Here is a 12,714-nt window from a genome sequence, read left to right on the forward strand (position 1 = left end):
ACGGTAAAGAACAACTGTATGAAAGTAAAGCCATATGTTAGCTGGAGATTGCGTTTAGCTCAAAGCTTCCATTTAATTCACCTCGTGTCCAAAAAATAAGTCTATACAAGTTTTTATCTGTCAAGATATGAAGACTCTTACACTATTACTGAAAATGAGGGCTTTCGACAGATGATGCGGGTTTTGGAACTGTGGTCTGCTATTCCAACCAGAAAGCAAACCAATGAAGTTATTGTTCTGAGGATTTTGGAAGATCTTCAGCAAAGCATCACCCCGTCTCTCAGTAGCCCTAACCTGTGACAGCTGGACATCTGGGCACAGCAGATTCCTACACGACAATTCGTATGTCACTACAATAAAAATGACTGGGCACCTGTGGTGGATGTGTTGCAGATGAGAGTGCCACATGCCAGTTACGCTGGCAGCAACCTCACTCCCCATGTGCAGAACTCCTGAGATTGCTGGCTGTTCGTCCAATGGCCTTCTCCAGTGTGCTCTTCTATCGCAGGACTCCATCAATCCCAGGTTTGTGTGCTGCTGGCAAGTCCAATAAATGTTGCTTCTCTTTATGCACGCGGTTAGCTGTTGTTCTGCTATGGTGGAAAAAGTTTGCAATGCGACTCACCCGGCCGGGCAAGCAGGCAATTGTTGGAATTTGCAGAACAGCCTGCGATACCAAAGTGAGCGCAAAGCAGCCGATGTGAAGAAGCCCCATAAGGTATACCACACAGGTCATTTTAGCACCATTGTCACTCACAATGGCAGCTGCTTTATCTTTTATGTTCCATCATCTAACACCACTGTCCACAAGCGTCAGCTCTAGATCCTCGTTTTAAAACACTGGTGTCAGAGAGGAGGAACTGTGAGGAAACATTTTCCGACAGATTAACATGACTGAAGATGTGTCTGACTTGTCGAATTATACAAAGACATGAGTCTCCCTGCTGTTATCTTTAATTTCGACTAATTCAAGATTAGTTTAAATGTGTAACAGGGGGACTTGGCTGACAGTTTAGTTAAAGGGTGTCTACATTGGAGAGTCATAGCACACAAATAGGTTACTGAATAACATACTTATTGCTTCTTAAATATTTGATTATTCATAAGATGACAGATGTTTTATAACATAAATGTCATTTCATTACATTAAAATGAGCAGCACCTCATGATGTAGCGATACATATGTTAAGTGTTGCTTCTTATATTTTATGAAGTCGCTATGTAGACCAGCATTCAAATAAAGTGCTACTGAAATGTGTCACATTATATTAATGTTCTCTGTGCCTGGTGAAGTAATGTCTGTCTTCAAATATATCCATGCATGTTAATTCAGTCAAGATAGCACGGATGTCCCGATTTGATATTGATGTTAATACCCAGCCCCTACTGACAATATGTAAGCATTAAGTGTATGAGTAGGTGTGTATACATGTACACTCACAATGGTACACGTGTAATGTCCATGTCGACATGAGAACAGCCTTATCAAAAGGGGTATTTATATACTAAAATTACTGTATACATAGGTGGCACAGTGGTGTCGCTGCTGTCTCACAGCAAGCAATCTGGGGTTCAAGTCCCAGGTGTGGTCCCTGTGTGGAGTTGCTATGTTCTCCCAGTGTGTATTGTGGGTTTCTTCCTACAGTCCAAAACACATGCAGATTGGTGGGGGTTGGTGTTGCTAATATTGGCCCTGTGTGTGTATGGTGTGTGTGGGGGTGGGTGTGGGGGTGTGTGTGCACACTTGTGTCCTGTCCCGGTGGTTTTCCAGCCTTGGTCCCAATTGATTGCAGGGATAGGCTAAAGCTTCTGCTGTGGAAATGCAGGAAGTGGATGGATGGATGGATGTGTACACATATTTAAATGTGTATATGTTAGAGAGTGATGTAAATTGCATGTGTGTATTGATGTGTGAATGTGTATCTAAGTATGAGTATACATCCACATCAATCAATCAGGTCAGTTTATTGTCATTTGCACAGTAAGGAAACACATTTCCCTGTACAATGAGATTCTTTCTTTGCTGTCCACACCCAAATGCCAATGGTTACCAAACCAACATATAAAGATAAACAAATAATAAGTAGTAAATAATATAAGTAACAAAGGCAGCATAAACTATAAAAATGTACTCAAGCATTCAATGCCATGTGTTATTTATCTAAAGGTGCCTACAGTACATATGTGTATTTGTTAATGTCTGTCTAACACAGTATGTTTATATAAGAGGGCCCGTGGCGGGATGTTTGACGAATGGCAGACCAAACCACATGCGTTACCTGGTAGATAACCACCCATACAATCAGGTCGGGACTCAGACTACGAATGCAATGAATGTAATTACTCGATCTATAGACTGTCAAATAAACAAACTACACGCCGTGGTGCAGTGTAAGAGGCTTCGCCTCTGACGCTGATGTCCGAAGTTCGATTCCCAAGAGGGGGTGCAGTGAGTGTGTACGCCTGATGAGCCCAGAATTAGGGCAAAACACATGTTGCGCACTCTTTGCATCATTTGACAGTAAAACTTTGCAACATTCTATGAATGTAGAATGTACAGTATGAAACTGAAGAGGGCACCGTGGCAGATGTTTGCCGACTTGCAGACCAACCGCAATATATAATGTTTATATATGTGTGTGTGTGATGTATGTATGTATGTATATATATATGTTTGTATATATATGTATAATGAGAGAGAGAGTTATAGGTGTTATACATGTATATACACCTATTATATATATATAATTAGGTCCCCACTTCTCCAACTTCAGGGTTCATTGAGCTTGGTGGTGGACATGGACTTTTATTTTCTTCTGTTTATTTAAATTTCACATTGCCGAATGCCAGCTCTGCAAACAAACAGCTGCAACCAAAAGGCAAGGCCTTTCTGATCTGGCCTAGCGCAGTGCCCACTGGTTGCTCCTTTTTGGTTGTCCTGAGCTGATTACGGGCACTGCCTCCGTTAGCCCTTTGGTTGGGTGCATAGAGTTCTTCGTGGAGGCACCTAAGTGGGTTTCTCAAGTGAGGAGCACAGACAAATCCAGCAAATTCCCAACCCCACCACACATACACAGAGCAACTGGCAGCAGTCCACTGATGACTAACATTTCTTGCACAATCCAAACGCCACATCCTGTCATGATGCTTATTTGACTGGAACTCGTGATATGGAGCAAATGGATTAAAGAGGAGGAGGCTATGTGTGCTTTACTTGGTGGCATGTTGGCATTACTTGCTGTACTGTCTACCTCAAACACCAGTCTGCACCACACCTTCCATGCTGTAATCTGCACCGCAGTCTTTCAACTTTTCAAGCCTGATCAAAATTAGACAGTTGGCAAAAGATCTGTGATGGTATATCCAGTTTATAAGTTTAGGACTATGTGCTTTGGATTTATTTGGAATTGCTGTGGCTTGGAGTACCAAAGCACACAACATGCATCACTTACATGTGATTGATTGATTGTGTGAATAGGATTTGTGTGCATCAATCTTAAGGTGTGAGAGTCGACCAACTTAGTAACTAATGGCAGTGAGTCTCACTCCTCCCTCAATCATACGCTAGATTCACAGCCAGGTAAAGGAATACAATCCATACCCAGCTGGGATGCCACTGTATCCATCACAATATGTTTATATATTCTTTAAAAGCACTGGGGACGGGGCCTAATGCTAAAGGTGGGCTGCCCCCTTTGGCTCAGCATAAAGCAGGCAAGGTAAATGGAACAAAGAACTTGTAACATAATACAATAATAAAAGATAGTAAAACAACAACAGTCATAAAACAGAATGAAAGCACAAAACAGAATTCATAAAATAAGATTTGTTACATGTTCTTAATTTTGTAATGACCCCGAGGACCCCCCAACACATACACACACACACACACACAGAATTTTAGGCTTTCAAGGGTGTCCAAAGGGTTGACTAGGGTCTCCCATGCATTTTGCACCTTGCCTCCCTGCCACATAGCATCATGCCTAAGCTGACGCTGTTTTCGTCTTCCAGAAAGCTTCAACAAGAAGATGCAGACCCAGGGGACAGTGCAGTTCAGCCAGGCAGTGGCTGGACATATTCAAGCGCAGACTACAGGTGAGCCCATGTCCCGTCATCCACACTCTTCCCACCGATTGCCATCTTCAGACCTGCTCCAAAAGACAATCTTAAAATGATGGCCATTCCAGTTTGCTTGCTTCATTACCCCAGTTGGGTCCTGGCACCTCAGAATATAAAGCAGAGGTCTCATTTGGGACATGCTGCCCTTTAACCTTTTTGTTTGTGTCTCTAACTGCAGCAAGTCCTCAGTACGCACTGCCCTTCTCACATCCCTGGCAGGGGTGTGCCAATGACAACTCAGCCAAGAGGTAAGACGATGGGTTGTGTCAGGATGGAGTTGGGGGTGCCAGTAATGTCAACTACCACATAGCTTCAAGCTTTTTATAGTGGTCTTAGTCTTGTCCAATAAGCTCTCCTCACACGCTTCTTTCTCTTGTAACCTTTGTAGGCTCACCAGCTCACCTCACAGGTCCATTCAAGCAGACGCTCTTGTCAGACACTAAGATGGTGATGGACAGAGCTGCCATAATTAAGTGTCCAGTCCAGCACTCTGGATATGCAGCCTCCAGTTAAGCCCCATAGCTCCCCTACCATTCAAGTGACCTTTCAAGAAGATAAAATTGGCTTGCTTAGAAGGGTCAGTCAAGTGAACATGGGTCCATCAATTGAGTATTCAAGTCACTGGCCTTTGAGATCACCTGGAACTCTTATCCCCTGCAGCAATGTCCTGTCTGAAGTGTCTGGTCCTGCAGCCATTGTCCTTTCAACAGAGTCTCCAGTCATGTAGCCATAATCTCTCCAAATTGGTTTCCAATTATGCAGCCACGGCCTCTCTGACTATGTCCTCAGTTCTGTGGCCATAATGCCTAGTCAGACATCTGCCACTGTGATCCTCTATGGTGTCAGTCTTTCTCATAGAGAACCCAAATCTGGAGTGACATGCTCGCCAGGATGTCCCACCGTGTACTCCTGCCACTCTGTGACATTTAGAGCACCTAAACTTGGAAATGGCGATGCTGACCATCCAACCATATTACCCATTTTTACCAAGTTTGGACTTTAGCGATAACCATTGCTCAGACCATCAATCACGTTCAAATGATTTTTTTTTTACTTACTTACTGCAGGGTTCAAGGGCTATCAGTCTGTGGCCCGGCTGAAGGCATTAAGTGGCAAGGGAAAGAAGGACATTTTAACAAACGGGTTTCCCCAGACCGTGCCTTAATCCACCAGTGTATTTGAATTTCTTTCTCACAATTAGCTTAGGACTAGGGCTGAGTTTATCAGGTCTGAGTTGCACTGTGGAGACTTTTAAGAAATGACCTATATGAAAATATAAATTGGACTAAGACCAGGTTAGAGGCACACCTCATATGCAGGTCACACTTGTGCAATCGCTTTCTGATTGGAGATGCATGCACTTTGACACCAGCTTTTGCCAGGGGTACCTGAAGATCCTGCAATGAAATAATAATAATAATTCTTTGCATTTATATAGCACTTTTCTCACTACTCAAAGCGCTCAGCAATTGCAGGTTAAGGGCCCAACAGAGCAGAGTCCCTTTTTGGCATTTATGAGATCGAACCGGCAACTTTCCGATTGCCAGTGCAGATCCCTAGCCTCAGAGCCACCACTTCGCCTAAGGTTGAGGTTCTTGGAGGACTTTCTCTTAGTTTACTCGGTCAGTCTCTTTTGAAATCTGTAGATGATTTTCCTTACAGTGGACTGATTGATTTCAAACAATTTTGATGATCTTGTAAAATATTTTGCTGCTCTCCTATGAATCCACAACCTTCTTTCTGAGGGCCTTGCAGAGCCCCTTTGATCTTGGCACCACACACATCAATAGCAAAGAGAACAGCAGACCCTCGATCTGCAGTTTCAATAAGACCATCGGGTCCACCTGCAAACTCCCCTAAGGAGGTTCTTATCATTGGCAATTCATTTAGAAAACACGATTCTAAATTTGACATATTTAGTGGTAAGTGGAGGTTGGACTTGCTTTTTCCTGTGACAAATGTGTATTTTTGTTATTTTAGGTAATGATTATGAAGACACCATGGCAGCTTGGTGTGTCATTTTTTTCAGATATTTCACCTTTAGCTGTAGACCCTCTCTGAATGAAGGTCTACTGTTTGCCTGTTCCAATATGTTGAAAAAGTCCATGGGTGTGCTTCCTTTTTCACATGACAAGCTGTAAGTCAAGTTAAAGTTGCAGTGTGAGGGGTGCAGAGGCCAGTCTGTCTCACTGCTCATACTTTCAGGGACACTGAGACCTCCAAGAAGTTCCCAAAACCTCTGTGGTCATTAGAAAGAACTGTAAGTCCACAAATTTAAAATTTTGGGGTGCCAACCTGGTCTCCTCCGTTTTAATTGAAACAACAGTCCAAACAAAATATGTGCTTGATGGTGCCAAACCGAAGAAAATCAAAGCCCTAGCTTGAGAAACCTTTCTCAGCTAATTTAAGCCTCTGAGTCACGGTGGTAAGGAGCTCCGTCCTGGGGGTGTGTTCTTGTAACGAGTGACGCCTCCTGCCAAGTCAGTTGCCCTCACGGGGCATCTTCTCAAGCCCTGTAGAGGGGAAAATAGAGGATAAGGTTAGTGCCAGTGCCCCCTCCTCATACTGGGGGTGGAAGTACATACCTTAGAACATCCTGGAGGATAATTCACTGACCCGTTTGCGTGACACCCCACCTCTAAAGGAGACCATTGTCAGGGTTTTTCTTTCTAAAAGAGTCATCATGACCTCTCTCTTTCTCTCTCTCTCTCTTTTCTCTCTCTCTCTCAGTGGATACTGCAATGGTCCTCTCGCACATTTTAATTGATTTTCCTCAGCAGACCACCTGCCAAGAGGTGCAACCAGCAGGTCCTCCACCAGCCCCCAGCACGTGCGCGGCTGTTACGCTTGGTTCATGTGTGTCTTCATCTTCATCTTTGGGTGAGTAAGTGGGAAACTTTGAGGGTCAGTGACTTGAGTGTGTGCCAGTTTTAATTTAAATATATATTTATAATAAAATGTGAGTCTGTCAAGTGGAGCAAACGGAATGTGCAAACGTGGGCCGGCAGTCATGTGAAAAAGTACATGCCATGAAACATTTACATGTGTGATGGAGAAGGAGGGTAGTAAATGGTGGGCAATCTGTTATTCCCTTTGTCTTTGCCATGGAGATGAGAGTCAAGGCAGCTGAGCCAAAGGCCAGAGGCCTGCTAACCTAATCAGAGCCATCATGGATGACCTCACTGTCACCAGGCCACCACTTCCTGGTAGCAAGGTTGACCTACAGAGCCTGGACAGCTCATCACCTGGGCAAGAAGGAGCTTTTAAAGCAGCTAAATCCAGGTCCCCAGTGTTGAGGAAGGTCAAAGTGGTAGACCTTGGGTGGCACCGCAGTTCTATCCATCACTGGGAAGTCAGGGCAGAGCTTGGAGGAAATTTTCAGCTGTAGCCTCAGGGCAGCAGCTACCATCCAGCAACTTCCTAAAACCTCAAAAGCTGGCTCAGCATACCGGACAAGTCAGATTTGCCTTGGCCATTCCAGAGCCCCTCCGTTTCCTTTCTTTCTTTTCAGACATTCCTTGGTGGGTTTACTAGTCATGTTGCAAGGTTAGATCCATAATGTCATTGTACCAGCAGGTGCTGGAGGCCGTGTTCCTAGCAGATTCTATGATGATGAGCTGCCCAGAACTCTGATGCAGCAAAGCAGCCCCAAACTAGTACTTTTCCACCACCATTCGGTTGCTATCAGGTTCTTCTGCTTTCACCAAACATGAAGTCAATTCGCTCTGTCTTTGTCTTATCGGTTCCAGAAGTGCTGGTGTTTGCCCTAGGTGCTCAATGGTTAAACGTTCGTCTTTCAATTATCATTTTTCTGGTGTCTTCCCTGCCACTCCTCCCCTGTAGATCTCACTTGTGCAGCCTCCTGCACTTAAGACATCAGCATGGGCAAGAACTACCTCGAGGTCCTATGATGAAATTCTGGGCTTCTTAGAGACTTCTTTTATCGTCTTGTATGCCTGCTCTCAGGCCTCAGCGCAGCGAGATGATAAATACAAATCGTCTGAACCTGAAATTATTACAGAAGCCCCTACACCCTCGGCACTATGTGTTGGCAATTTCTGAGAAGACAAAGACACCTGAGTTCTCTAAGCTGTGACGTAATGCTGACCTTTCACTTTTAGCCAGAAATTGCAATTTTTGTGGGCAAACTGCATTGGAGTTCGATGAGCCCAATTTATATGTTTAAACTGCTTTGTATTTCCACAAAAAAATATTCACTTTATCCTTTTTCACTTTTTTCTACAAACCATGTAACAAATTGACAGTGACCTCCCTTTTTCTCAGAATAGTCCAACTGGCAATTCACGTGAACACACTGAAGTGGGAAAGGTGACATTTTGGAGCTCCAAAAATCTACCACTGTACATACAGGTATATGAAATGCTAAGGATTGTGTCGGTCTGTCACATGATTACTCCTGCCACCAGTGAGGCTAGAATGTTGATCTTGGTCTTCTCTGAAAGCTTAAGCCATGATACTTGATACATATATGGGTGAAGATACCTCCAGGAAGTCGCTGGACTGCAAAGAGAAAGTGACCTGGCCGAAGGCAAAAGAACAGTGGCAATGTCTGCTGAGCATGAGGCACATTGCTGAGGCTGCTCATTAAAAAGAACAGTCAACAGTAGAGTAGTGTCATCTGTTTAGCATCAAGTAGGGAAACAGAACAGGGCAGCACATGCAGCAAAGACGGATCAACTGACCTGTGTGCCTCTCCTCGTACTTGTTGTGACTGCAAAATATGGCGCTTCACAGTGTGAGGCTGCTGAAAAGAACTCCAGAGGCAACATCTTCCAAGGCTAAGGATCTGCACGGGCATCAGGAAGGTTTGTCGGTTTAAATCCTGCTACGGCCAGACGTGATCCTACCTCAGTGGGCCCTTGAGCGAGGCTCTTAACGTGAAATTTCTCCTGGGTGCTGTACAATGGCTGACCCACAAAGGTCATGAGGAAAGACAATTTCCCCTCGGGGATTAATACAGTGTCCATCACTCCAGAGCAGGAGGCGCTTCAATGACCAAGAATGATGAGAGGAAAACTTTACTAGAGAGCCACTGACTAGCAGGCTCATACTGTGGCTCATTGACGTGCCACCCTTACTCCACTTACTTCAGAATGCAAAAAACGACAGCAACAGCAAACGAGAAGATCATTAGTCCTCACAACTTCAACCCCTATGCAAACACTGATTTTTACATCCTTACACAACACCAATGTTCAGCTGAGGTGCACTACTTTTCACAAGTTAGAGTGGCGATGTGCTCACTGCAATTTTTCTCATACTGATAAGAATGTGTTGCCCAAAATGGAGATGTTCAGTTTGCTCCTTATGAACCTCCTTTATTTGAGGAGCAGAGGTCCATCTGTTTCCTTGTCGTCGATATCTTATTTTTTACCTGGTGCCTTTCATCACACAGCACAAGTATCGGACATCTCTGCTGAACAGGTGAAGGATTTTGTGACAAGTATTCCACCTCCAAGGGCTGTAGGCCGTATGTGGCTGGAATGTAGCGCCATCTACTGGTCCACTTCATCATCATCAATATACGGTGCCTTTCATCTGCCACCAGCCGTCAAAGCCCCGTGCTGAAGAGACAAAGTGTTGTGTTTCTTGTCTGTAAGCAGCTTGTGTCCAGAATGGAGCACCATCTACTGGTGAATTTCAGTGGGAAGACATGCTGTATAATTCACTTGTTGTTGACCAGTTTTCTCTTCTGTTCTTTTCCTAGAGGATTCCTTGGCTGTTTCCTAATCCCATTATATGCAAAAGGTTTTAGGGATGTGCATCACATTGTGCCCCCAGCTGCCAAGAAGTCCTCTCTTGTCCGTAAGCGCTTTTGAGAAGAAGCGGCCACCATGTCTCCGACCAGCCCCCTGGTTCCTCTCTTCTCCTCTGCCTTGTGGAGGTTCTGCCTTTCATTTTTTCGTTGCAAAGACTCCGTGATTCAATCATCCAAGGAAAGTCCGGCATCAGCTACGTGTTGTGAACAACCAAAGTACAAAAGCTTGATGTAATGTACAGTAGATGAATATTTAAAAGTTTTTGATAGAATTGTAAATTGACATTTTAGATGATTTGTGGCTTAAAGAAAGAAATTGCCCTCTTTAAAGAGGGCATGGAGGACTCCCCACATGCTTAGGGCTGCAGTCACTTTTGTTGAGGAACATCACTGGTGACAGGAGGGCTGATGGTGTTCATCATGGTATGAAGAAGGGAGTCAGTCGTCTTATTCAGGGCCGGTGTTGATTAAATATGGCGGCTAAATGTGGAGAGTCACCCTGTACCACAATGTCCCACTGTTCGATGACACGGGACAGGAAACCTCAAGTTTGGTCCCACCACCTCTCTCTTTCTCTTTCTCTGCCATATCTCCATCTTGAGAAGATCAACTCTGGCTATGAAAAGAGGAGCGCAACTCCACGTCTCTGCACTGTTTGAAACTCCACACCCAGCACCAGCAGGTCATATGGTTTGCAAAGCCACATTCTATTTGCTTTTATATGGGACTTGGAATAAGAAAAATGTCTGCCTTGTAACTGGGTTTCAACCTCATCGACAAGCTGCCAGCACACTACTTTGGTCCCATGCGCCGCTGTCACAGTACACAACTTCCAGTCGGTAGAGATGGCAGACTCTTGTCACCAGGGATGTCAGACTACACTAGTGGATGTCACAGGGGATGGCAAAATTGACAACTTTCTAGCACAGTTTGAGCATTTCCTAAATATCACGTACAGTGGGTATAGAGAAGAATCCCCCCCTTCGAAATATCCCCTTTTTTTTTTGCTTCACAGCCTTAAATGTAAAACACACAAACTAAGATTTCTTCCCAGCTTTACTTACTCAGTGCCACCTCTAACATCCAAGTGAAAGACATCACAGCTACAGTTCAGAAGAATTATAAAAAATCAAAAACAAGAATCCTGAGCTGAATAAAGGATTAACTCAATCAGGTGTCAGTGCCCACCATTCCCATTGCGGTCACTGGGTTACTGGCTTCCTCCCACCTGTGCGCAATTGTAATGAGTGTGATTAGTGAAGCTGTTCCTGGTCCATTCATTCCCTTGCTTGGTAGAGCAACTGACAGCAAACAACTTACTATGGCGGGGCAAACCACTTTCAAAAGATCTCGGGGACAGAGCTGTAGATGGACAGAAGGCAGGAGATGGAGACCAAAAAATCTCCACGGCTTTATCAATCCCAAGGACCTCAGTAAGGTCCATCATAAAGACGTGTTTGGTACTACTAGGACCTTCCCTGGATCCGGCCGACCGTCCCTTCAAACTGGATGGAAGAGCAAGGAGGAAACTGGGAAGAGAGGCAACCAAGAGACCAAAGGCCACTCTGAAGGAGTTACAGGATTTGATGGCACAGAGTGGTCATTGTGTGCAGGTGACAACAATTTGACAAGCGCTCCTCCACCATTGTGGCTTGTTCGGGAGGGTTCACTTCTCAAGAAAGGCCACATGAAGGCTCGTTTGAGTTTTGCCAGAATGCACCTTGAAGATTCTGATGCCAAGTGGAAAAAGGTCTTCTGGTCAAATGAGACCAAAATCAAACTCTTTGGCCTCAACACCAGACAGTACACCAATGCAGCTCACCATCCACAACACACCATACCGACAGTAAAGCTTGGAGGGGGCAGCATCCTGTTGTGGGGGGACCTGGGGCTCTCGTTAGGGGAGAAGGAGAAATGGAAGGGGCGAAATCCCGTCAAATTCTTGAGGAAAACCTGCTACCCTCTGGCAGAAAGTTGAAGATGGACAGAATGTTCACCTGTCAACACGACAACGAGCCAAAGCACACAGCAAAATGGACCACAAAAAAGTGAACGTCCTGGTGTGGCCAGTCAGAGCCGAGACCGAAATCACACTGAAAATCTGTGGAAAGATCTGAAGATAGCAGACCACCAACACACACCGTCCAATGTGACCGAACTGGAACAGTTAAACTGTAAAGAAGAGTGGGGGGCAAATATTGAGTGGGCTCAATCTAGGTGTGCAAAACTGATAGAGAAGGCTGTCATTAAAGCTAAAGGGGGGTCAACAAAATGACATTGACATGGGGGGGGTCCTTTATTCATCGCAGTAGGTCTTGGTTTTGATTTTTTATCATTCTTCTGAACTGTAGCTGTGATGTCTTTCATTTGGATGTTAGAGGTGGCACTGAGTAAGTAAAGCTGGGCAGAAATGTGAGTTTGTGTGTTTACATTTAAGGCTGTGAAGCAAAAAAATATGGGAATGTTTTAAAGGGGGGGGATTCTTTTCTATGCCCACCGTACATCCGCATTCCTCATATCTCGTCTGTGCATTGTATGTCCAGCTGAGCCTTCATTGGTCGTCCATCCGCTCTCATGTACACGCAGACCCCACCCTTGCCAGGCGAGTCACTGAGGGTGTCAGACTACACGACCGTCGGCCACCAGATGTTCCCAACCGACTGAATGGAAATGAAGTCTCAGACTGAAAATTGCTGGAAAAATCGTGTAAAGTGAACTTCTGTTTGTTACTAATCAATGGCACCCCCCCCCCCCAATATTACATGTACCAATTGCTCAGTGGTTTGTGCCCCATTTCACAATTATATTAAACTGGG

The 12,714-nt window shown here is 44.7% G+C and overlaps 1 long non-coding RNA gene across 1 annotated transcript; it reads left to right on the forward strand.

The window, feature by feature from the left end:
• The first annotated feature begins 4,223 nt into the window (after positions 1–4,223).
• Positions 4,224–10,015, forward strand: LOC127529542 (uncharacterized). Its single transcript, XR_007936169.1, has 3 exons — positions 4,224–4,367; positions 6,850–6,999; positions 9,848–10,015. It is a non-coding gene; the product is annotated as an uncharacterized LOC127529542 (long non-coding RNA).
• The last annotated feature ends 2,699 nt before the right edge of the window (positions 10,016–12,714 follow it).

Source organism: Erpetoichthys calabaricus, chromosome 11 (assembly GCF_900747795.2).
Source record: "Erpetoichthys calabaricus chromosome 11, fErpCal1.3, whole genome shotgun sequence".
Lineage (NCBI taxonomy): Eukaryota > Metazoa > Chordata > Cladistia > Polypteriformes > Polypteridae > Erpetoichthys > Erpetoichthys calabaricus.